The sequence below is a fragment of the Canis lupus genome, chromosome 5, assembly GCF_011100685.1.
Source record: "Canis lupus familiaris isolate Mischka breed German Shepherd chromosome 5, alternate assembly UU_Cfam_GSD_1.0, whole genome shotgun sequence".
Taxonomy (NCBI): domain Eukaryota; kingdom Metazoa; phylum Chordata; class Mammalia; order Carnivora; family Canidae; genus Canis; species Canis lupus.
In genome coordinates this window covers 64,529,685-64,554,076 of record NC_049226.1, presented here as the reverse complement: position 1 = coordinate 64,554,076, position 24,392 = coordinate 64,529,685, and the positions used below count along the sequence as shown (strand labels likewise).

At 44.8% G+C, this 24,392-nt stretch overlaps 1 protein-coding gene across 6 annotated transcripts in view; it reads right to left on the bottom strand.

The window, feature by feature from the left end:
- Positions 1 to 23,820, bottom strand: part of ANKRD11 (ankyrin repeat domain 11) — a 190,662-nt gene extending 166,842 nt beyond the window's left edge. For 5 of the 6 annotated variants that reach the window (XM_038538033.1, XM_038538034.1, XM_038538028.1 and 2 more), the window contains exon 1: positions 23,708 to 23,813. The gene's annotated coding sequence lies outside the window, so the exon portion shown is untranslated. Of the gene's footprint in view, positions 1 to 23,707 lie in introns of all 6 variants that reach the window. The other variant, XM_038538032.1, reaches the window with a different exon arrangement.
- Between the last annotated feature and the right edge of the window lie 572 nt (positions 23,821 to 24,392).

The window sequence follows — 24,392 nt, the reverse complement described above, 5'->3', positions numbered from 1 at the left end:
GAATGGAGAAAGAAAATAGTTAAATGGTCTTTAGAAATAAATTAAGAGAATGGGATGCCTGGGTGGCTCAGCAGTTTAGTTCCTGGCTTCAGCCCAGAGTGTGATCCCAGAGTCCCAGGATCAAGTCCCACATTGGGATCCCTACATGGAGACTGCTTCTCCCTCTGCCTGTGTTTCTGCCTCTCTCTCTCTCTCATGAATAAATAAATAAAATTTTTTTAAAAAAGGAAGGAAGAAATTAAGAGCATGCATACATAATTGGTGAGCATTAGTCAGCACCACCTCAGCAGAAAGCAATCTAGCAAAATCAAAATGTTAAATACCTGTCACCCTTGACTCAGCAATGCTAGGGATGTAACCTACACCCATGCACAAGGACATTATCCTGTCTGTAAAACAGGGGGAAGAGGCAAATAAAGTAGGTTGTGGCACATTCCTATCACCATGATGAAACAACAGGAGGCAGCTCTGTATCGATTTTTTTTTTAAATAGCCACTTCTTTTTTTTTAAGATATTATTATTGTTGTTGTTGTTATTATTATTATTATTCATGAGAGACAGAGAGAGGCAGAGGGAGAAGCAGGCTCCCTGCAGGGAGCCCGAGCGGGACTCGATCCCAGGACCCTGGGATCATGGCCTGAGCCAAAGGTAGATGCTCAGCCACTGAGCCACCCAGGTGCCCTGCAGCTCTGTATGTATTAATACAGAATATACTCCAAGAGAAAGTACAGAAGAACACGCCTAGTCCGGTGCACCAACCACTTTCTATACACTCACAGGTATGCACATGCAAGGATGACCAAGGTGTACAGAAGCTGCCTCTGGGCTAGCGCTCGAAGGCTGGGGACCTGAGGCCAAAACTCCCCATGCCAGCCAACACAAAGAAAACCACTATTCCCAATGGAAAAAGTAAGCATAAAGATATAAGCAGAACAAAATTAAATGGCATTAAGATAAGAAAATGCATAATTTTAGTTCTCAAAACAGAATCAATCCATACATCACCATGGAGTCATTAACAACCCTAGGTACAGAGACTTCTGTTTTCTCCTATTACTGAAAATTCTAGCCAACCTCTGTCAAAACTTAAGATTTTTACTATTCAAGTTACTTACACTTCTCTATATAACAAGAGTGGGCCAGACCTAAGTCACCAGATGTAAACATCTTGAAGGGTTCTAGAACTCTTTGTCTAGAACCACAATCCTAATGTTTATTGCACTCGCTGGAAAGTAGACATAGGAATACACCCTCTCCCTCCTCCCGTACCATGTCCCCTCCTCACTTCCCGAGGAATCTGGCACTCAGAGAGGCATCAGAAAAGCTGGGGCACAGACCAGACTTGACCTCTGAGTCTCTTTGCAGACCCATCTTACTCTACAGGAAACACACAACATGCACAGACTAGCATACAAGATCTGGCTGGCAATGTAATGTATGGGACCTCACTAAGCTTGGAGCTAATTAAGGGTAAAATAGGAAAAATGGGTGGAAGTCTACTTTGAGCATCTATTAATGAAAACAAGTAGCTTAGGAATGTGAGAAGGGGGATCCCTGGGTGGTCAGCGGTTTAGAGCCTGCCTTCGGCCCAGAGTGTGATCCTGGAGTCCCGGGATCGAGTCCCGCGTCAGGCTTCCTGCATGGAGTCCGCTTCTCCCTCTGCCTCTCTCTCTCTGTGGTTGTTGTGAATAAATGAATAAAATCTTAAAAAGAGAGAGAGAGAGAGAGAGAAAGGGTTTTTTTTTAATTTTAAGATTTTGTTTATTTATTCATGAGAGGAGAGAGAGAGAGAGAGAGAGAGAGAGAGACATGCAGAGACAAAGGGAGAAGCAAGGCCCCCTATAGGGAGCCCAATGTGGGACTCAGTCCCAGAATCCCGGGATCGTGTCCTGAGCCAAAGGCAGATGCTCAACCACTGAGCCACCCAGGTGCCCCAAGAGAAAAAAGTTCTTTAGTCTTGCTTGGTCTTACCTACCCTTAGAAGGACGTAGTTTAGCTTGCTAAATGCACCTGAGCAAATGGATGCAATATGAAACACATAAGCATTACCTGCAAAGTATTTCTCCCATATTTTTTATAAGAACATGTGAACTGTAGAAAAGGTGAGAAATTACCACAGTGCACATGTGCCAGCCCACACACAGACTCAAGGGCTCACACTCCCTCTCCTCTCCATCCACATATCTATGTGAAGCAAAATTATGTCCAACAAAACCACAGAATCATTATCACACATATGTAAACTAACAATTACTAATATCGGGATGCCTGGGTGGCTCGGTGGCTAAGCGCCTGCCTTTGGCTCAGGGCGTGATCCTGGGATCCCAGGATCGAGTCCCACATTGGGCTCCCTGCATGGAGCCTGCTTCTCCCTCTGCCTCTGTCTCTGCCTCTCTCTGTGTGTCTCTCATTAATTTTTTTTTTAAATTACTAATATCATCTTGTATCTAGTTCAAAATTATACAAGTGTTGCCATTTTTTAATTGAGGCATAACTGACATACAACCCAAAACAGTTTTTATTTTTTATTTTTTTTTTAATTTTTATTTATTTATGATAGTCACAGAGAGAGAGAGAGAGAGAGGCAGAGACATAGGCAGAGGGAGAAGCAGGCTCCATGCACCAGGAGCCCGATGTGGGATTTGATCCCGGGTCTCCAGGATCGCGCCCTGGGCCAAAGGCAGGCGCCAAACCACTGCGCCACCCAGGGATCCCCAAAACAGTTTTTAAAAGCCATTGTGTTCCCTCCCTCCAAACCAGGATCCAAGCAAGGTTTCCTCATTGCATCTGATCATTAATATAGACCCAGGTTAAACATTTGGTAAGAATACAGATGATGCTATGAATCAGTATTAGTAATGATGAGTTGGATCACCTGATTAATAAGGTAGGGACCACCAAATCTTTCCACTTCTAAAGAAACCCATGACCCTCTGCAACCAAGAAATAATCTATGGGGTGATCCTTCGTCACTATTAACAATCCAAAAGTTTTACTTATGTAGGTAATGTTTAATCTGACTTTAATCAAGCCTTTCAACCAAACTTCCAGTTTACAGGAAACACAGGACAAAGAATAAGTGAAACCACACAAGCAGGAAAAAGCCAGACAACTCAAGAACGCCCTCCCGTGTACAGATGACTGGTCTGGACTCATGAAGAAAAACAAAGCAAGGAGAGTTACTTGACATTAAAAACACTAAAGGCAAGCAAATGAATGGCAAGAAGACATGTATAAGTTAGCTAGGATTCCAGAGCTAGTGGACTGCACAATATAAAAATGACTTCTGAGGTGTAATGTGGTGTTACAGTATGCAGGAGGCAGTCATTTTATAGACATGACTATGAGAGTTAAGTGTCCTAAGGTCTACATTTTACTTTTTATTTTGAGAGAGCGAGCACACGAGGGCAGAGGATCAGAGGGAGAAGCAGACTCCCCAGTGAACCCCTCAGGTGCCCCTATATCTTACTTTCACTGTCAGGCAACAGGACACATGGGAATGCAAGGCAAACATGGCAAATGTTTTTTTTTTTTTTTTTTTTTTTTTTTTTTTTTTTTTTTTTTTTTTTTTTTTTTTTTTTTAATTTTTATTTATTTATGATAGTCACACAGAGAGAGAGAGAGGCAGAGACATAGGCAGAGGGAGAAGCAGGCTCCATGCACCGGGAGCCCGACGTGGGATTCGATCCCGGGTCTCCAGGATCGCGCCCTGGGCCAAAGGCCGGCGCTAAACCGCTGCGCCACCCAGGGATCCCTGGCAAATGTTAACAAAGCCTGAATCCAGATGATAGGACATGGGGGTACTGGGTACTCTCACTGCTTCTCCGTATTCCTGAAATGTTTCACAGTACTCTCTTTACTTCTCCATATTTCTGAAAAGGGTGAGGACAGGAGAGAAAACACTGATTTGTTGCTCAAGTTTACTGAACTAATAGGTGCTTACAAAATCAATTAATAAAAGTATTTCATAAGCTAGATATTAAATGATAGAAAATTATTTTTTATTTTGTTAAATATGACAAAGGTAGTATGATCGTGTAAGAAATTAGCCTAAATGACGTTTTTCCAGATCTGTAGTTTGCTTTAAAATACTCCAACAGGGGCACCTAGGTGGGTTCAGCTGGTGAAGCATCTACATTTGGCTCACATGATATCAGGGTCCTGGGATCCAGCCTGGAGCCAGGCTACTGCTCAGTGGGGAGCCTGCTTCTCAGTCTCCCCACCCCTCCTGCTCTCTCTCATAAATAAATAAAACCTTAAAAAAATACCATAAATAAATAAAGCCTTAAAAAAAATAAAATCCTTCAACATAATAATGCAGTGCATGGGTCACTCAGTCAGTGAAGCATCTGCCTTCAGCTCAGGTCATGATCCTGGGGTTCTGGGATGGATCCTCTGCTCAGCAGGGAGTCTTCTCCTGCCTCTCCTCCTTGCTGTGGGCACACACACACATATTTTTTCTCCCTAATGAATTTAAAAATCTTTTAAAAAAATACTTTAACAAAAAAAATAATGAAGCAAATAGAGCGAAATGCTAATTGTTAAGTCTAAATGATATACATAGGATGTTCATTTTACTATTCTACTTTTCTGTATTTTATAATACAAAGTCAAAAATGAATGCTCCTTTTAAAAAATGTGTTAGTGGTGCAGCTGCTGTGGAAAACACTTTGGCAGTTCCTCAAAAAGTTAAACATAGAATTACCATATGATCCAGCAATTCCACTTCTGGGTATATCCCCAAAAGAACTGAAAGCAGGAACCTGAAGAGATATTTGTATACCCATGTCCATGGTAGCACCATTTACAATAGTTAACAACCCAAGTGCTCATCAACAGATACACAAAATCAGTACATACACAAAATGGAATACAATTCGGCCTTAAAAAGGAAGAAAATTCTGCTACAACATTGAACCTTTAAATCATGATGCTGGGGCAGCCCAGGTGGCTCAGCGGTTAAGCGCCTGCCTTCAGCCCAGAGGCCTGATCCTGGAGACCTGGGATTGAGTCCCACGTCGGGCTCCCCGCATGGAGCCTGCTTCTCCCTCTGCCTGTGTCTCTGCCTCTCTCCATGTGTCTCTCATGAATGAATAAATAAATAAAATCTTAAAACAAAAATAAAAATAAATAAATCATGATGCTGAATGAAATAAGCCAGACACAAATGGACAAATACTGACGATTCCACTTACATCAAGAACCTAGAGTCACCAAATTCACAGAAAGTACAATGGTGGTTACCAGGAAATGGTGGAAGGGGAAATGGGGAGTTACTATTTAATGGGACAGGGTTTCCATTTGGAGTGATGAAGTTCTGGACATAGACGGGGTGATGGTTCACAATAATGTGAATGTACCCACTGCCACTGAATTAGATGCTGAAAAGTAGTTAAAAGGGTAAATCTTATGTAATGTATATTTTATTACAGTAAAAAAAAATACAAAGAAAGATGGGGAAAGTTTATGAATATACAGATGAAGGTCACAACCCCTAACTCTACACCAGAGAGCACCTGAAGAGAGCTCTAGCTAAAAACAGATACAGGTATCGTCTGCCACAGCTTTTACAAAAGACCTACAGTGGTATTAGTTTTCACTAACCAAAAGAAATCCAAAGAGGATTTTCACTTTTATCAAAGAAAGCAAAAAGCAAAATCAGAATTCAGCGTTGGTTTTGCACGAGCCAAGGTAGCAGCAGCACTCCCAGAAAACAAGAAGGGCCCCACCCAGCTCCTTCCCCAGGAACTACACTCAGAATCTCAGCAGTGGGCAGCCGGGTGGCTCAGCAGGTTAGCCTAAAGTGTGATCCTGGAGACCCGGGATCAAGTCCCACATCGGGCTTCCTGCATGGAGCCTGCTTCTGTCTCTGCCTCTCTCTCCTTCTGTGTCTCTCGTGAATAAATAAATAAAATCTTTAAAAAAAAAAATCTCAGCAGCAAGCCTTCAGAGTTTTGAACTGTATCTTTTAGCATCTGTGCTTTATCTCAATTTATTTTGTGTATCCATTAACAAGAGGCATCCTGAAATATCAGAAAAGCCTCCCAGAGCCTGGGAATGCTCAAAAATTTTTCCATGTAAGTTAATGGTAACTACCTCCTCCCTTTACATCATTTCAGCTTACTTCATAGGAGCATTCTGCTTTCAGACAGGAGGGGAGACTTGTCAAAGGCAAAAATCAACACCATGATGCAGAACCTTTCTGAAATATCCCCTGAAAACCTGGCTAAGTATTACAGAATTTAAGATGAGGATCATGCTTGGGATGTCTGGGTGGCTCAGTAGGTTAAGCATCTGTTTTCAGAGAGGGTCACGATCCTGGGATTGAGCCCCACCACAATGGGCTCTCTGCTGAGCTGGGAGTCTCCTTCTCCCTCTCTCTCTTCCTCTACCCCAGCTCACATTCTCTCAAATAAATAAATAAATCTTTAAAAAAAAAAAAAAAAAAGAGGGATGCTTCAGTCAGTCTACCTTCAGCTCAGGTCATGCTCTCGGCCCCACACTGGGCTCCTTGCTCCTGGGGCAGCCTGCTTCTCCCTCTCCCTCTGCCCCCTGCTTGTGCTGTCAAATAAATAAATCTCTTAAAAAAAAAAAAAAAGATGAGGATAATCTTCTCTTTTTGTTTTTCTGTTTAAGATTTTGATTCATGAGAGATACAAAGAGAGAGGCAAAGACATGGGCAGAGGGAGAAGCAGGCTCCCTGCGGGGAACCCAATGCAGGACTCCATCCCAGGACCCTGGGGATCAGACCTGAGCCAAAGGCAGATGTTCAACCACTGAGCCACCCAGGTGCCCCCAGAACAACCCTTCTCTTAACTAGTTTATTTCTACTACATCTGAAGATACCTTTTTCATTAAACTGACTCACCGGATATCAAGTGCCTACCTATGAGCAAAAAATATCAAAATCTTGATAACGCGGACCTAGAACACTTAAGTCACGCCATTACCCTTTTTTCTCAACACATCGTAATCTGACTTCACTGGATGTTAGAGCTGCAGAGAAGTTATGGGCAGAACGGAGCCAATCATCCTTTCTCTGTCCCTAGTGTGCATGTTTTCTTTCTTTCTTCCAGTTTTCAGAGTACTGGTGATTGCACACCTTTGGATATAATTAATTGTGCTTCATGGAAAAGAGCTCACAGTAAAAGTTTTAGAATTATTAAATACAATAGATACATTTTAATTTTTTTAACATTTTATTTATTTATTCATGAGAGACACAGAGAGAGGCAGAGACATAGCCAGAGGGAGGAGAAGCAGGCTTCCATGTAGGAGGCCAATGTGGGACTCGATCCCAGAATTCCAGAGGCAAAGGCAGACACTCAACCGCTAAGCCACCCAGGCGTCCCAATAGATACATTTTAAATGTCAAAAATTAGACCTTACATTTGTTTCTTGATATGTATTCGGCAATATCCAATTTATTATGGCTTCAAAAAAAATTTAATGGTTTAACATACAGAGTGCTTAATAAGCTGGTTTTGAGTTTTACTTTGTTTTTAAAGATATGTTTGTTTATTTGAAAGAGGGTGAGGGGCAGAATCTTCAAGCATACTCCCTGCTGAGTGCAGAGCTCAACTCTGGGCTCCAGCCCACAAACCATGACATCACGACCTGAGCCAAAACCAAGATACTCAACTGCCTGAGCCACTCAGGCACCCCAAGTTTAACTTTCTCAGGAATGGTTCCTAACCAGTCTTTGCCAGGACACAAAACATCAGTGGGCACAGCTCAGTGGCCTGCTCAGCCAGCCTGGACTTGGGACTGTGGGGGAATAGCACACAGGCCGGCCCTCAGGGATGGCAGGCACAAGCCAAGAAACATCCCCATGACTCAAGAGCTGTGCTTCTATAGCCAGGGTCCAACAAACAGGAGTGCACCTATGAACCATCACCCTAACAGTGTGAATGCAACAACGACAAAGAAAAAAACAAAAAGGAGAGGATAAGTAAAGCCAGATTCTTGGGATGTATTTTTCTACTGAAATCTCTCAGGGACCTGGTGGCTCAGTGGTTGAGCGTCTCCCTCAAGCTCAGGTCCTGGGATTGAGTCCCACATCAGGTTCCCCACAGGGAGCCTGCTTCTCCCTCTGCCTGTGTCTCTGCCTCTCTCTCTGCCTCTCGTAAATAAATAAAATCTTTAAAAAGAAAGAAATCTCTCAAATCTACATAAAACTAAGACATCCTATTCCAAACATCTTAGCAGAAAAGAAAGACCAATACACCATCTCCATCCCACCTGAAAACATTCCCACTTGGCCCACCAAGTCAGCAGACACAATGTCCCAAAGTGACCAGCTCTCAGGCAGGCCTCACAGACTGCCCCCAAGAAGCAACCTGGAGGTCTTTCTCACATAAGTAGTGTCCGTGTACCCTTGAATCCTTGCTGTACTCAACAGTCACACCAGCTGGAGGCTTCCCCCTTGGGACTACACTCTCTCCTCACACCTGATGGCTGGTGGATAACAGTTCTCAGCACATTTCTAACACCATCAACAACAACCAACAGTTTCTTCCTAGGAAATCTGCATCAGGATTTCTCATAAATGAATCTCTATGCTTAATGAAAATCCTTATTCTCATAACTCTCACATCAAAGAACCACATCTCAAGGAAAGGAAACCTTCATTGTTGTCACGTTTTCTGCAATGAGGTAGGATGGAAAACTAAACGTGCACAAACTGAGCCATCCTCCACAGACATACATGGGCCCTATGTGAAATGACCCAAATCAGGTAAACAGCCCATCTTTGAGAAACATATGGACAATGTATTAACCTGCTCCCATAGTCCTTAGGAGTTCTGGGTATCAGGTAACTGACCTCAGGACAGAGTAGTGTCCCTAGAAGAACAAGTATTACCAGGCAGGTCTGTCTCCTGTATAAAACAAATGTGACTTGATATAAAAAATATCTCACTACTCAGAAATGACTTTTCATAAAACTGAGGACTATTTTAAGCAGCCTGAAAAAAACTACTTCCTTAGCCTAATCAACACTTGATGCTCAGTTTTGTATAAATTCAGTTTACAGACTATATCTGACTGTTTACCTTCTAAAGCATAGTCATGTACAGATATACTAACACTCCAGCAACAGACAGGGCAAAAAGCAGAAGTGGTCAGAGGTGGTGAGCCATATGGACTTTAGAGAACTCCAACCAAAGGTGTCAGAAAAATCCACTGGCCTCGCCCTGTTTAGGAGGTTTTTAGATGGCATTTCTAGTACTAAGTAAGCACTGGTGAGGTCTTGCAGTGATCTTTTTTTTTCCCCCAGCTTTATTGAAAAATAATTGACTTACATCTCTGTGTAAGTTTCAGGCATACAGCATGGTGGCTTGTTTAGAGATATTACAGGAGAGGTTCAAGTAGATATCACAAAAAGAGAAAGAAAAAACTCAGGACTTACTCTTAACCACTGTGCTATAGATCACAGAGCAGTGTCTGCTCTCTTCACCATGTCATCCATCACATCCCTAAAACTTATTTATAACTGGAAATTTGTACCTTTTGCCCACCTTTTTCTAGTTCTGCCTCCTGTACTCTGGTAACCACAAGCCTGGTCTTTTTTTCTGAGTTTGGTTTTTGTTTTTGTTTTTTTAGATTCCAAACATAAGTGAGACTATACAGTATTTCTCTTTCTCTGCCTGACTTCACTGAGCACAATGGTTTCAAGGTCCATCCGTGTTGCCATAAATGGAAGATTTCCTCAACTGCTTTACGGATAATATTTCATTGTACATATACAATATAAACCACAACTTCTTTATCCATTCACCCGCCGATGGGACACTTAAGTTGTCTGCCCCTCTTGGCTAATGTAAATAATTCTGCAATGCATGTAGGGTGCAGATATCTTTTCACGTTAGCATTTTCACTTCCTTTGGATATGTTCCTAGAAGTGGGATTGCTAGATCATATGGCAATTCTATTTTTATTTTTGGAGGACCCTCCATACCATTTTCCATAATGGCTGAACCAATTTACATTCCCACTAGCAGTGCACAAGGGTCTTCTCTTCCCCCCAACCACACCAATATGTGTTATCACTCACGTTTTTTTATGATAGCCATTTTAGCAGATGCGAGGCAGTATCTCATTGTTTTGATTTGCATTTCCCTGTTGTCTTTCCCTGTATCTGTTGGCCTTTCATAGATCTTTGGAGAAATGTCTACTCAGGTTCTTTGCCCATTTTTTAACTGCATTATTTGAGTTTGTTTTCTTTTCTTTTGCTATGCAGTTATAGGAGTTTTTATTTTTATTTTTTGTATATTAACCCACCATCAAATATATACTTTGCAAATATTTTCTCCCTTTCCATAAGCTGCCCTTTCATTTTGTTGATGGTTCCCTTAGCTGTGCATGAACTTCTTTTGAAGAAAGCTCCATTGTGCAGCCTGGGTGGCTCAGCAGTTTAGCGCCTACCTTTGGCCCAGGGCGTGAACCTGGAGACCAGGGATCAAGTCCCACGTCAGGCTCCCTGCATGGAGCCTGCTTCTCCCTCTGCCTGTGTCTCTGCCTCTCTCTCTGTCTCTCATGAATGAATAAATAAAATCTTTTAAAAAATAAAAATTAAAAATAAAGAAAGCTCCATGAGTCAAGAGAGGACACAAGCGATATAACATGATGCTAACAAAACATTAACATAAACTCACTAACATCTGGAACAAACTAGACTTTTACATTTTACAACCCAAAGAGTAATTTTTATTGCTTGATTAGATTATAACACTTGAGAAATAGGCCCATACAGGAATGAAAACTTAAAACCACTCAGTTACACCATGCACCTGAAATCATAGCCCTCAAAAGTATCCATGGACAAACAATAACAAGTCAGCCTCACCTAGGGTAAGAACAGCCATGACCTCAAGAGTGCTCCATCCCATCCCCCATCCCTGCTGTGACCGGCACAGTCACCAAACACTGGAGCTAGGGACACCAGTAATTTATAAATCCAGACTGCATTGCTCTGTAGCTTCTAAATGCAGTCTGCTAATCAAGAAAGGACGAGTGGCAAGAAAGACCAAGGAGAGGAGAGGACAGAAGAGGGGAGGGGAGGTAATAGGGGAAGGGAAGAGAGGAGAGGAGTGAAAGAACTGAACCAGTGGCAGAATTAGCTCTGTGACAGTGTTAACTATAAAAAAAAAAATTTCTCTCCATCAAAGAAACTCCAGCTGTCAACCAGTGAAAAGGTAAAATGCAGCAAAGTTACAGAGGGATTGGTATCAAGGGGATTTAGCAGAACTAAGGCAAGTTTAAAAGTAAACAGAAGGAAGTAAACACACCACACACAGGCAGGCCACCCTTGGCCCTGAGGCAACTCCCTTTATTAGCGCCCCGCCCAGGGCACCTGCAATGGTCAGGCTGTCCAAAACATTTACTTTTGCTCTCCATTTATTTCTGCATCTGCAATCAAACTACATTCAATTTAGACTCCTGACAGAAACAGTACAGTCCACAGAGACAGCCACCCAACAGAAAGCTGTCTAAGCCAGATGCCCTGAAATTCACTATTGCTCAAACCAAAGACAGACACTAGGACAAAGCTCTTCTACCCCAGCACATAGTAAATAGTGCTGTAACAGAGCAGGATAAAGCCTACATTTTACCGACTCGAAGTAACTCAGGAATACTCTCACACTACTAAATATGTTTGGCACATGTTTAACATATTAAGTATTTCTTACATGGAATATATTTCCTGATAGGTATTATTCTCTGGCCATAAGCCTCTTTTCTTAAGTCATTAACTTGAAAGATTGAGCTGTCATGCAAATATTAATCAAATACCTATTAATATGTGTATTGATATATGTAAAATACAAAACAAACACAAGTCCAACATAAGTCTAACAAAAACAAAGTACAGGGTGCCTGGCTGGCTCAGTCAGGGGAGCATGTGACTCTTGACCTCAGGGTTTTAACCCTGCCCATGTTACAGTACAGGGTTGTAACCCCTGTACACCATTCTGCGTGTAGAGATTACTCAAAAAATAAAATCGGGGCACCTGGGTGGCTCCATCAGTTAAGCGTGTGACTTTGGCTCAGGTCATGGTCTCAGGGTCCTGGGATTGAGCCCCGTGTCATGCTCAGCATGGAGACTGCTTCTCCCTCTCCCTCTCCTTGTGCTCTTTCTCTCAAATAATAAAACCTTTTAAAAAATAAAATATAATCTTAAAAGAAAAGTCTAACAAAGTATTTGAGCAAGTAACAAGATAGCAAATACCTTCCTTCTATGCTGACTGTACCAGCAGGCTACTTCAGCCTCCCAATCTCTGGCCCCTCCTATATATGAACCCCAAGCTACTATCCCTGGCATGCAGTTTATACTGTCTTAGCCAAGACTCTGTCTTGAACATGAGAGGTCCAGACTCCTGGCCTCTGCCCGTCAGACTGCACCATGAGAACAGGAGCATACAGGTTTCTCACAGGTGCAGAGGTCCCATCGCATCTAGTGTGCCATGCTACAGGCACAAGACCATACCCAAGCCCCCTCCTGCCTCTCTTCCATCACCTCTGTCTCTTCACAAGACTGTCCATCACTTGTATGCCCCATTCCATCTGCTCTGAATCAACTCATCTCTCATTTTCTACCATTTCTATACGAACACATATTAGCAAACCACCACCTCCTCTAAGTCTTCACAACTTGCTTACCCAGCCCACCTGAAGAGCCCCCTCCATTACGAGGCTCCTCAGATCCTCTTAGGAACGTCTTGGACCACACCACCCCCTCTCTGTTGACAGAACCTCCTTCTCTTGCCTACAACACTCCCCCCTCATTGACAGACCTTCCGCCAGGCTCTCCTCACTGCACTTCACTCCCTAGTTACTTCTGTGATAGGCATTTCAGCCACTCCTTTGAGCTTGAGCTTTATTCCTACAACAAATTTTAAATCCCATCATCCATTTCTAATTAGCTGTTTTATATTTTTCCCTGGAAAACAGTGTTCCTACTTTCTGCAATAGTGCCTCTGGTGAGAATTCTTTTAAACCTGCTTATTTGTCCGAAAGTGGAGGGCAGTGGGGTGAAGGACAAACAAGACACGTGGGTGACCTAGCATTCACCTGCCTCCAGGAGCACTGCCACTCTTAGATACCATCCTTCCTCGTGTCGTGACTTCCCACATTCAGGCACAGGTTCTCCCAGAGCCAGTCTGACCTCCATCGGGCCTGTCTACCAGCGTCACACTCGGACACACCACCTCCTGCCACAGAGCAGGGAATACCACCTTCTCAGCAGGCCCAGTCTTACACAACTGGAGTCCAGTCCGTTTTCCCAGCTTTATCTGCTACTATTTTTTTAAGGGCTACATGTTCTAACAGGTCTAGCTGACATTTCCACATTACAGCCTATCTCCCAGTGCTTCCCACAGTCCATGACGGCCTCACCCTGCTTCCTACACACCGATAGCTCACTGATTCTTAAATAACACTTCCTCCAGGACATCTCCCATCCAGACTTCCAAATCAGACAGGCTTTCTCTCCCCTGTGCTCCCTCACCTCCACCCCTGACCCAAGGACCTCTTCTTCCTCCCCAGGCTCAGGGCAGGGCCAGATCTCAGTGCTCCTTGGCATCCCACGCCACATCCTAGCAGCGTGAGCAACAGTGACTACATCAGTGTAACATGGGAAAAGCTAGGTTCACCTGGTCCCGGAAGTCTCCTCCATAAACCAGGTTATTCACTCCACTTGCAAAAAGATACATAATTGTTCTCCTACTACACAGCAGTCCACCTCTGGAAAAGTAATCAGACGTACAGCCCTTTGTAACTGTGCCAAATGGGTGAATGGTTACAAAGATGTAAAAACAAAGACTGTACTTTTCAAAACTGCCAAAGTCATGAAAAACAAGGAAAGACCTGAGAAACTATTACAGACAGGAAGAGACTAAAGAGACATAACTAAATGGAATATAGGATCCTAGAACAGCAAAAGAATGTTAGAAGAAAAATGAGTGAAATCCAAATGAAGACTGGGATTTAATTAATAGTAATGTACAGGGATACCTGGATAGCTCAGTTGGGCATCTGCCTTCAGCTCAGTCATGTTCTCAGGGTCCTGGGATCAAGTCCCACATCAGGCTCCCTGCTCAAAGAGGGTCTGCTTTTCCCTCTCCCTCTGTCCCACCACACCCTGGTACGTTCTCTATTCTCCCAAAATAAATAAATAAAATCTTTAAAAAATAACAATAATAATGTACCAATGTGGACTTCTCAGCTTTGACAACCTCAGCATTGTTATGTGAAATCTTACCATTCAAGAACCTGGATAAAGAATAAAATGGAATTCATCCATTCTATTACTTCTACCATGTGCACCACTTCTGTAAATATAATTATTCCAAAATAAATAAAATAAAATAAAATAAAATAAAATAAAATAAAATAAAATAAAATATAAAATAAAATAAAAAAAAGCAAAACCTCATGAAGGACATGTATTCCCACCACACTAACTTCCTATCAATGCAGAGTCTTCCCAAGGCCAAGACAGTTCTGGTGAACTGAGGCAAGCGCACCAGAGCCACCTGCACAATAACTTAATCCAAGCTCAGGTGTTACGACCACATTCATGGAAAATCTAGTGTGGCCAGCTGAACACTGCTCCCAAAGAGTCCCTATTCTAATCCCTGGAACTTGTGGGTATTTTAGGTCACACAGCAAAGGGGAATTAAGGTTGCAGATGGAATTATGTAGTCTAATCAGCAGACAGGGAGTGTATCCTGGATTATCAGGGTGGGCCCAATGTAATCACAAGGGTCCTCAAAAGTGGAAGAGGGTGCAGGAGAGTATAAAGGAGATGTCAGGGATCCCTGGGTGGCGCAGCGGTTTGGCGCCTGCCTTTTTTTGGCCCAGGGCACAATCCTGAAGACCCGGGATCGAATCCCACGTCGGGCTCCCGGTGCATGGAGCCTGCTTCTCCCTCTGCCTATGTCTCTGCCTCTCTCTCTCTCTCGTGACTATCATAAATAAAATAAAAAAAATAAATAATAAAAAATAAATAAAAATAAAAAGGAGATGTCACACCGGAAGGTCAGAGATGCAACACTGCTGATGGAGAAAGGGGCCAGAGGCCAAGGAATGTGAACAGCCTCTAAAAGATGAAAGAGGATAGGAAACAGCCTCCCCCCTAGAGCCCTTAGGAGGAACCAGCCCTGCCGACACCCTGATTTTAGCCCAGGGAAATTCACATCAGGCTTCTAATCTACAGAGCTTTAAAATAATAAACCTGTATTGTTTTAAAGCACTAAGTTTGTAGTAAAAGTGAGCAGTGGCACCACTGAAATACAGCAACACAAGCGTTTCTCCAAATTCTGAGGGCATGTTGTCTTCCTCCACCCTTCACATCCTCTTGTGTCACCTCTCTAACATAACATACCTTCCACCATCTTCTGTTCCCCATCTCCCTGGAGCCAACACATTTGGGGACTTCAGAGAAAACTACCTAGGAAAGGGGAAAGGAGTAGGTTAAATAGGACAAAGATGCTTTCCCCAACTAATACTTCACTGTGCCATTCGTCTCTACTTAAATATCTCTTTTCAAAACATTAAAACTACTTCAGCACAGTCGTCTTTTACAAGTCAATCATCTGATGAGAAGCCAAGTTTAGCAGAATCAGATGTAAGCACTTCACTAAACAGAAAGTTCCCAAATAAATTCCATTAAGGTTGCATCTGCTGAAAATTAATCAGTGAAAGCACATATCATTTTTCTAAGCTTCATACTAAAAGACAAAGGACACAATTCAAAGATTACTCAAGCATTGGAGAAAAATTTTCCTACAAGAAAACGTTTTAAGTGTTAGCATATTTAATGTATTAATCGCTAACCTAAGAAACTTCAAATCTCAGATGAACTATTCTCAAAGTAATGGAAATACCCATGAAGGTAATCCAAATCCTCTACCTCTAGCAAAGAAAAAAAATTCACAAAGCCTTGGGACCCCTGGGTGGCTCTGGTTGAGCATCTGCCTTAGATCAGAGCGTGATCCCAGAGTCCTGGGATCGAATCCCCTATTGGGCTCCTTGCATGGAGCCTGCTTCTCCTGTCTCTACCTCTCTCTCTGCCCCTCTCTGTCTCTCCTAAGTAAATAAGTAAAACCTTAAAAAAAAATTTTTTTTCACAAAGCCTACACACTCCTTGAAATGAGAACCACCTGAAGGACTACGGAACACTTAAGACACTGAAGCTTCTTGGCAGTTTAGACCCATAAGGCTGGGCTTTCTTTTTCATCATCCAAAAGGTGAGGTATTTTTTTTTTCTCCTTCTCCTTCTCCTTCTCCTGTGGTCTGCATGTTCTATAATCAGCCAGGCATTTTTGTGTTTTTTTTTGGTTTTTTTTTTTAAAAAAGGGGGAAGCCCGGGTGGCTCAGCAGTTTAGCACCGCCTTCACCCCAGGGTTTGATCCTGGAGACCCAGGATCGAGTTCCATGTCAGGCTCCCTGCATGGAGCCTGCTTCTCCCACTGCCTGCATCTCTGTCTCTCTGTGTCTCTCATGAATAAATAAGAAATCTTTAAAAAAAAAAAAAAAATCCTTCAAGAGTGTTGCTTTGGATTTTCTTGTTGTTGTTGTTTTATTTTTACTTCCTGTTTTACAGGATGTAAAACCACATTTAGAAACGGTGGTGCATGCCAGCAAGGCTTCACCTCTCAAGAGTAATAAGGTTCTTCACTACTTCTCTCACCTTCTCTATTTAAGATAAGTTTACTCAGTTATAGCTATAATGATTTCAAGTTGACATCATCACCCAGAATTAAGTGAAAGTCTTACTTTGCTACATATGAGTGCAGTAGAAAATAAAACAATCAGAACTCTGGCCAAAACCTTAAAAACCAGGGGCACCTGGGTGGCTCTGTGGTTAAGCGTCTGCCTTCAGCTCAGACGATCCCAGCCTTCAGCTCAGTGACTCTGGGGTCCTGAGACTGAGTCCTGCATCCGGCTCCCCGCAGGGAGCCTGCTTCTCCCTCTGCCTATGTCTCTGCCTCTCATGAATAAATCAGAATCTTTACCAAAAAAAAAAAAAAAAAAAAAAAAAAAACACTTAAAAACCAAGCACCCTAGGCAAACTTCTCATTACTTAGAAATATTCACTATTCCAGGACATTAGCATTCTAGCTCTGGCGCCTGCCATCAGGAGGAGGGAGGAAAGGGGCACTCTCTATCAATGCCCTGAGAAAAACTATTTGCTACACGTTAGATGAAAACTAACCTCTGATATCACAAAGTTATTAAGCATTTACAGGTTAAATTTCTTCTAGCCATTCTAAAAGGTCACATTTTAGGGCACCTGGGTGGCTCAGCAGTTGAGCATCTGCCTTTGGCTCAGTTTGTGATCCCGGGGTCCAGGGACAGAGTCCCACATCAGACTCCTCATGGGAGCCTGCTTCTCCCTCTACCTGAATCTCTGCCCTTCTCTCTCTCTCTCTCTCTCTCTATCTCTCATGAATAAATAAATTCTTTAAAAAATATAAAATTTAAAAAAAATAAAAAATATAAAATTTAAAAAAAGGTTTTAGAGAGTTAAACAAGTAACTGGAAGGCAGAGGGATTTCATCATTTTTATTTAACCTTGACAAAAAAATTCTGATTTTCAAAATGTTTTATGTTGAGAAAAGGCCAACATTTTTATATAGTGAACCAATGCATACTGGTCTCTTTACAAGTGGAAAAAGAGTGCCTACAGATTTTCAGGATAATAAATAATTCACCGCACAGATGCCAAGGGCAGAGCTGGCAACCTGGGTCTTACCCTCGGCCAGCCAGTAAAGACACTGTAATTCCCACAACCACCTCAACCTAGGTTGGGGGTGGTGGTGTCCAACAAGCCTCGGCCCAGCAACAGAATTTCCAGTCCTTTCAGCCCTTGAAAACTTCAGCTGTATTAATGGGACAGACTTCTTTTATTTTCACACTGAAAACCCACTTAACTCTCTAGTCACTGAACCAACTTCAAACCTGTGGGATTTCTTAAGTTTGAGAATGGTGTCTCTAAATATTTTCAACCACAATCAATTCCCCTTACCCCTTACTGCCTAAAACGTTAAAACCACACAAATTCAGCAGCTATCCAAACCAAAAACTCAAGTGTCTATCACTCAATTATACCCATAATTAGTCTTTTCAAAATCAACCTTTCTGGGGCACCTGGGTGGCTCAGTGGTTGAGCGTCTGCCTTTGGCTCAGGTCATGATCCTGGGGTTCTGGAATCAAGTCCCACATCAGGCTCCCCACAGGGAATCTGCTTCTCCCTCTATGTCTCTGCCTTTCTCTTTCATGAATAAATGAATAAAATCTTACAAAAAAAAAAAAAAAAGGCAACCTTTCTGCCAATTACATAACATTACAAGACATAAGCAGGGGAAAATAACACACAACTCCATTCTGGTGTATTTCCCTCCAGAGAGATTACCTTTTTCTTCATAAGGCAGCCGACTCTTGATCTGGGCTCAGGTCATGAACTCAGGAAAGTGGGATCCAGCCCCTCTTCTGGCTCTGGGTTCAGCAGGGAGTCGGCTTGAGATTCTCTCCCTTTCTCTCAACCTCTTCCCCCACTTGTCCATCTCTCATTCTCTCTCAAAATAAAATAAATAGGGACCCCTGGGTGGTTCAGCAGTAGAGTGTCTGCCTTCGGCCCAGGGGTTATCCTAGAGTCCTGGGATTGAGTCCCACATTGGGTTTCCTGCATGGGGCCTGCTTCTCTTTCTGCTTGTGCCTCTGCCTTTCTCTCTCTGTGTGTCTATCACAAATAAATAAAATCTCTAAAACAAAATTAATGAAATATTTTTAAATTCTAAAATTGGGGTCAGGGCAGCCCAGGTGGCTCAGCGGTTTAGCACTGCCTTCAGCCCAGGGTGTGATCCTGGAGACCCGGGATCGAGTCCCACATCGGGCTCCCTGCATGGAGCCTGCTTCTCCCTCTGCCTGTGTCTCTGCCTCTCTCTCTCTCTGATGAATAAATAAATAAAATCTAAAAATAAAAATAAAAACAAAATTGGGGTCCAAGGGATATTAAGAGGCCACCTCCATTCTGGAGAATTTATATTTGAACAGAATCTGTGGCCTCAAAGCTCAGGAACTTTTTTATTACAATAGCTTGGGAGGTTCAAATAAAAAAAAAAAAAAAGTAGGATAAAATGCTTAAATTTTCCAAGTACTCCACTATCATAATAAACCACTGCTTAGGGGATCCCTGGGTGGCTCAGTGGTTTAACACCTCCCTTTGGCCCAGGGCGCGATCCTGGAGCCCCGGGATCGAGTCCCACATTGGGCTCCTGGCATGGAGCCTGCCTCTCCCTCTGCCTGTGTCTCTGCCTCTCTCTATGTCTATCATAAATAAATAAAATCTTTAAAAAATAAAAATAAAAAAATAAACCACTGCTTATGTTACAAGGGGACAGAAGGTGCTTAAAGTTCTAAATGAAATACAGCAGCAGCAAAACTACACTCAGTAAGCCTTCATCTTGGCCCCAAAAGCAGCAGTCCTACTAAAGTGCTTCGAAGGTTTTTTTTTTTTCTTCCCACAAAGACAACTATTCCATTAATTATTTTCCTTTATCTCTTGTGCCATCTGTAAAAGCCATGTCCCACACCTTGACCTAGATTATAAAGGAAACCTTACTTTGAGGACAAATGGGAATGTGGCTGAAATCATCACCTAGCATCATTCCTAGTCAATCAAATAAATCAAAGTTCATGATCCCAAGTGTATCCTTTCAAAATCACTGAAACACTTCCAAAGACAGTCTTTAAACAATTCAACAGATATTTCTGGAGCCAATTCTATGACTACTGTCATACCCTAGACTGGCCCCCTAAGTGATCACAGACCATCCTTTTTTTTTTTTTTTTTTTTAAGATTTTATATATTTATTCATGAGACATACAAAGAGAGAGAGAGAGAGAGAGAGAGAGAATGGCAGATACACAGGCAGAGGGAGAAACAGGGTCCATGCAGGAAGCCTGATGTGGGAGTCGATCCCGGGTCTCCAGGATCATGCCCTGGGCTGAAGTCGGCACTAAACCGCTGAGCCACCGGGGCTGCCCCATCCCTATTTTCATTAAGCATCCAGTCCCTTCTTTCACAGGGACAGATGAAAACCAAGTGTTACCCATTTGATCAATCTTGTTATAAGTTCTATGTGGCTTTAACAAGGTGGGATGGCACATTCCTTGGAAATGATGATTAAGAAGGTTAAGAGAAAGCATTATTTAACTAAGACCCAAAGGCTAAGTGGGAATTGCCTTGTAGATTTGGAGAGGGGAGGATCTGCAGAGGCACCAATGATGGACACACAGCAGGACCCTGGTCCAGAGGATCAGCATGTGTCGAGGTCGTAGGAGAATAAGGCCCACCCATGTCCCAATCTAGGAAATGGTAGGCCAATGTACCCAGAACATCAGGAGTTTATAGAGTGGCAGTGGATCACAGAGGTGGTTTGGCAGGGGAGGGACCATACAACCAGGGTTAGGACCTTACCATAAAAATAACATCTGTAGTTCTGGTACATATATAAAACACTATTTTTAAAAAGTATTAACTGTGGAGGAGGAGCAGAGCAGAGTTAAGCACAGAAGGATAACAAAAACAGACATGGAAACACAGCTCTGTCTGACTTAGCTCAAAAGATACCAAGAATAAGATCCATCCAACAGAAAAGGAGCCACTTCATAACAGAAACGTCTTCATTAGAATTAACAAAGTTGTCTTTAAAGTGAATCATTTCCTAAGCCTTTTAGGCCTTCTGTGCTGATTATTTCTAAATGTCTGAGTTCCAGGAGCTGAGGATTAATACTCTCTCTTTCATATAGCTTTAAGATAAAACTGGAAAAGGTGAAATGCACAAAAATTTCATTTGAAATACAATCAAGAAAACACATACTGAAAATTTTTAAGACAAAAACTTTTAGCATTTGAGTTCAATCTTTTTTAGGAAGTTTATCAAGCAGGCCAAGCTCAACCCCCACAGAGCACGGACTAAACAGCAGTAATAAACTGACACAGCATGCAATCAGACAAGCAATGCATCCTCATTTTCACCTATTAACTAACAAATATCTTGCTATTAAAGAAAGCTCATCCATTACACTTACCACGTGAGGGATGAAGGGACTTACACGAGGTAATGGACAGATCAAAACACTTATTTTGGCAACAAATGCAGATTATGCTCTGAACCAGCATTTACTGACACTAATTATGTTATTTAATTGATAATGGGCTCATTGCCCATATGTAAAATAACGCCCCTGTTATATTAGATAAAACATAACCCTACTACATCAAATATACTTAAAAAACCAAGGCATACAAAGGTGCTTGAAAAATATTCTCCAATACAAATTTAACTCAATGTGTGGAAAGTTCTACTTGTCACAGTATCCACATTGTAATTACAGCTAACATGACAGCCACTAGTCATAAGCAGCCCATCTGGTTTAGAGAGATGAAAGGCACTGCCAGGGCAATGTGATTAGCATGGCTAGTCCACAGAGGGTCTAGAGAAGAACATCTGACAGGGCAACACAAGTAAGAAAGCAGACACAAAGTGAGAGCTGCAAATGAACTCAAGACTATGTGACATCTTTAAAAACAAACTTCTGGTAAAACTTCTCGATATTCTTTCGCCATTAAAAAATATATTTAGAATTTAAAAACCTCTCAACGTTTCAGATTTAGATCAAATTCAGCAATATTTGGGGGCAGCTGAGAGACACGCACAAAGGACAGAAAAATGTCATAGTTCCTTGGTCTTTGTTTCCTCCCATCCCATTCAGGAGGGCCAGCCTATCACAGGAGATCCGGCTCCTCAACACAAAACTACAGAGAGACCAGCAGCTGAATGGAGGGTGGGGGAGGAAACACCACCATAGGGATCCAATTCAAGGGTCACAATCAAAGTTGAGCAAGATGTTTTTCCTTTTTCTTTTTTTAACTACAGTTTCAAAGTAGTATCACAGCACTTGTGCAATCAGTCTCAAAAGACATAAAACAGAACAAGTCTTCCCAGACAGCAACATTTAGTAAGAGAAATCAAGGTCCCAAAGGCATCAAATACATCGTCTCAGGGTCTCTGATTTAGAACTATTCAAGTTATGCCATTGACTGGGTTTGCACAAACCAAAAATAGCAACTGTGTCAATGGCACTTTTTCCACCAGCAGTATCATGTTACATCGTTTTTGCTGAATGCCTCTCATCAATCCTCCATAGGTACCAAAATATTCTAAGTTTTCCCATTCGACAACTGTGCACACTTTCACTCCTAGGTTGAAATGGAATGTTAAGTGTATTACTCAAATCGCTTTAGAAACTCTCACCTTACAAGAAAGCCCGGAATTTCATTTTTCTACCGGGAAATCTGCAAAACCATCCCGTTCTTGGAATGGGATATAAAACCTCCTATAACCTGTGGAAATCACGAAATCCGGGCATACTGCATACTAACTGGTTTTCAAAGAACAGGGTCCTCCTGGGCCAGCTTCGTCTTCCAAAGTCCCTTCCAAAAAAACCCTGGGAGCCGGGAGACAAGACGAGCTCTCCAAAAGAACAACAAAAGCAGAAAACCTGGTTGGGGCACCAGGAAAAGAGCAGACCTCAAGAAAAACGAGGGCCCGTCCACCTCCCCGCACAGCCAAGACAAGAGATTCAACAGCACAATCCCTCTTTGAGAGGGGACTGAATCCATGTGGCAAGGCCAACCACACACACACACACACACACACACACGCACGCACACACACTCGCACTCGCACTCACAGCTACCGCCCTGCCAGGGGATGATGAAATGAGGAACGGAAATTAACATTTCAGGCAACGTCTCACATTGTTCCTTGAGGCCAAGGACTGCTGTTGCAGCCGCCACCGCCACCGCTTCCCTCCCACCCGCCCCCCGGTCCCGCCTCCCCTCCCCCCGAGACGACACCCCCGCGCCGCTGCCCCGCATTCCTGCCCCTCCGCGGGCCCACGCGCGCCGCCTGCACCCCCGGCGCCCCCACTCTCCCTTCACGACTCGGGCTCGCCCGCCCCCTCCGGCTCGGAGCCCGAGAGCCGCCTGCTCCCGTTTCAAAACAGTGATAATAATAGGGACGCTGGGAATAACAACTACAACCCACAGCGCGGAGGCCCCCGCCCCGGGTCAGAGGTCGGCGCACCCGCACCCCAGGCGCCCGGGGCCCCCGCCCCCCGAGCGCAGCCTCCAGCCCTCGCGGCAGCCCCGGGCCGCCCCGGCCCCCCCGGCGCGCTGCACGGCCGCCGGGCCCCCCGCCCCGCCCGGAGACCCCCGTCTGTCCCCTCGCGGCGGCCCCCGGCGCCCAGCCCCACCCGGAGCCCCACCCGGAGCCCCTCGCGGCCGCCCCCGGGCCCCCCGGCCCATCGGGAGACCCTCGCGGCGGCCCCGAGCCCCCCAGGAGCCCCGGGAGCCCCCCTCGCGGCCACCCGGGCCCCCCAGGCCAGCCCGAAACCGCCAGTCGGGCCCTCACGGCGGCCCAGGCGGCCCAGGCGCCCCAGGAGCCCCCGGAGCCCGCGTCAGCCGCTCACGGCGGCCCGGACCCCCCGGAGCCCCAGGTCGGCCCCTCAGGCCCCCGGGCCCGCCGGCGCCCGTCGCGCTGCTCCGCCCGGAGGGGAGGCCTGCAGGCCGCACGGCGGCCCCGTGCCCCCGCGCCCGCCCCGACCCCCGGCCCGGCCCGCGGCGGCTCTCACCGGCTCCCGGCTGCACTGCTCCGCGGGCTCCGCGGGCTCAGCGGCGGCGCGCGGGCGAGGCCATGCAGCCCCGGCCCGTCTCCCGGCCCGAGCGGGAAGGCGGCGGCGGCGGGCTCCGAGCGCCGGCGAAGCGGCGAGGCCGGCGGGAGGCGAGCCCGCCCCTCGGGCGCGGCCAGGCTCGGGCGGCGCCGCGGCGGCGCGGGCGCTCACTGAAGGGACGTCGGGCCGCGCGCTCGGCGGCGGCGCCTCCCCGCCTGGGGCCCTCGCTCCATCGCGCTCCGGCTCCGCGGCCTCTGGCTCCGGGACCCGGCGGCGGCTGCGGCGGGCGCCGGCCGCATGAGACGCCGCCGCCCATTGGCCCGCCGTATCCGCCTCCGCCATTGGCCCGCTGCGGCCGGGCACAGGGCTGCGCACGTCACGGCGTCGGGGAGGAAGTGCGCCGGCGGGGGTGAAGGGGCGGTGGCAAGAGGGGCCGCGGCGGTGACAGGCCGGGGGCGGGGCCAGGAGGACGTCCGGGGACGGATTGGTCAAGGTCGTGCGTCCCGGGCGCACGGCACGCTGGGGCAACGAGCAGCTGGATTGGCTGCTGGCGCCGAGGGGAGGGAGGGCCTTTTGTTCTCGGAGGCGACGATTGGTCTCTCCAAATGCCGGAAGCGACGAGGGGGACGGCCGAAAGACGGGGTCT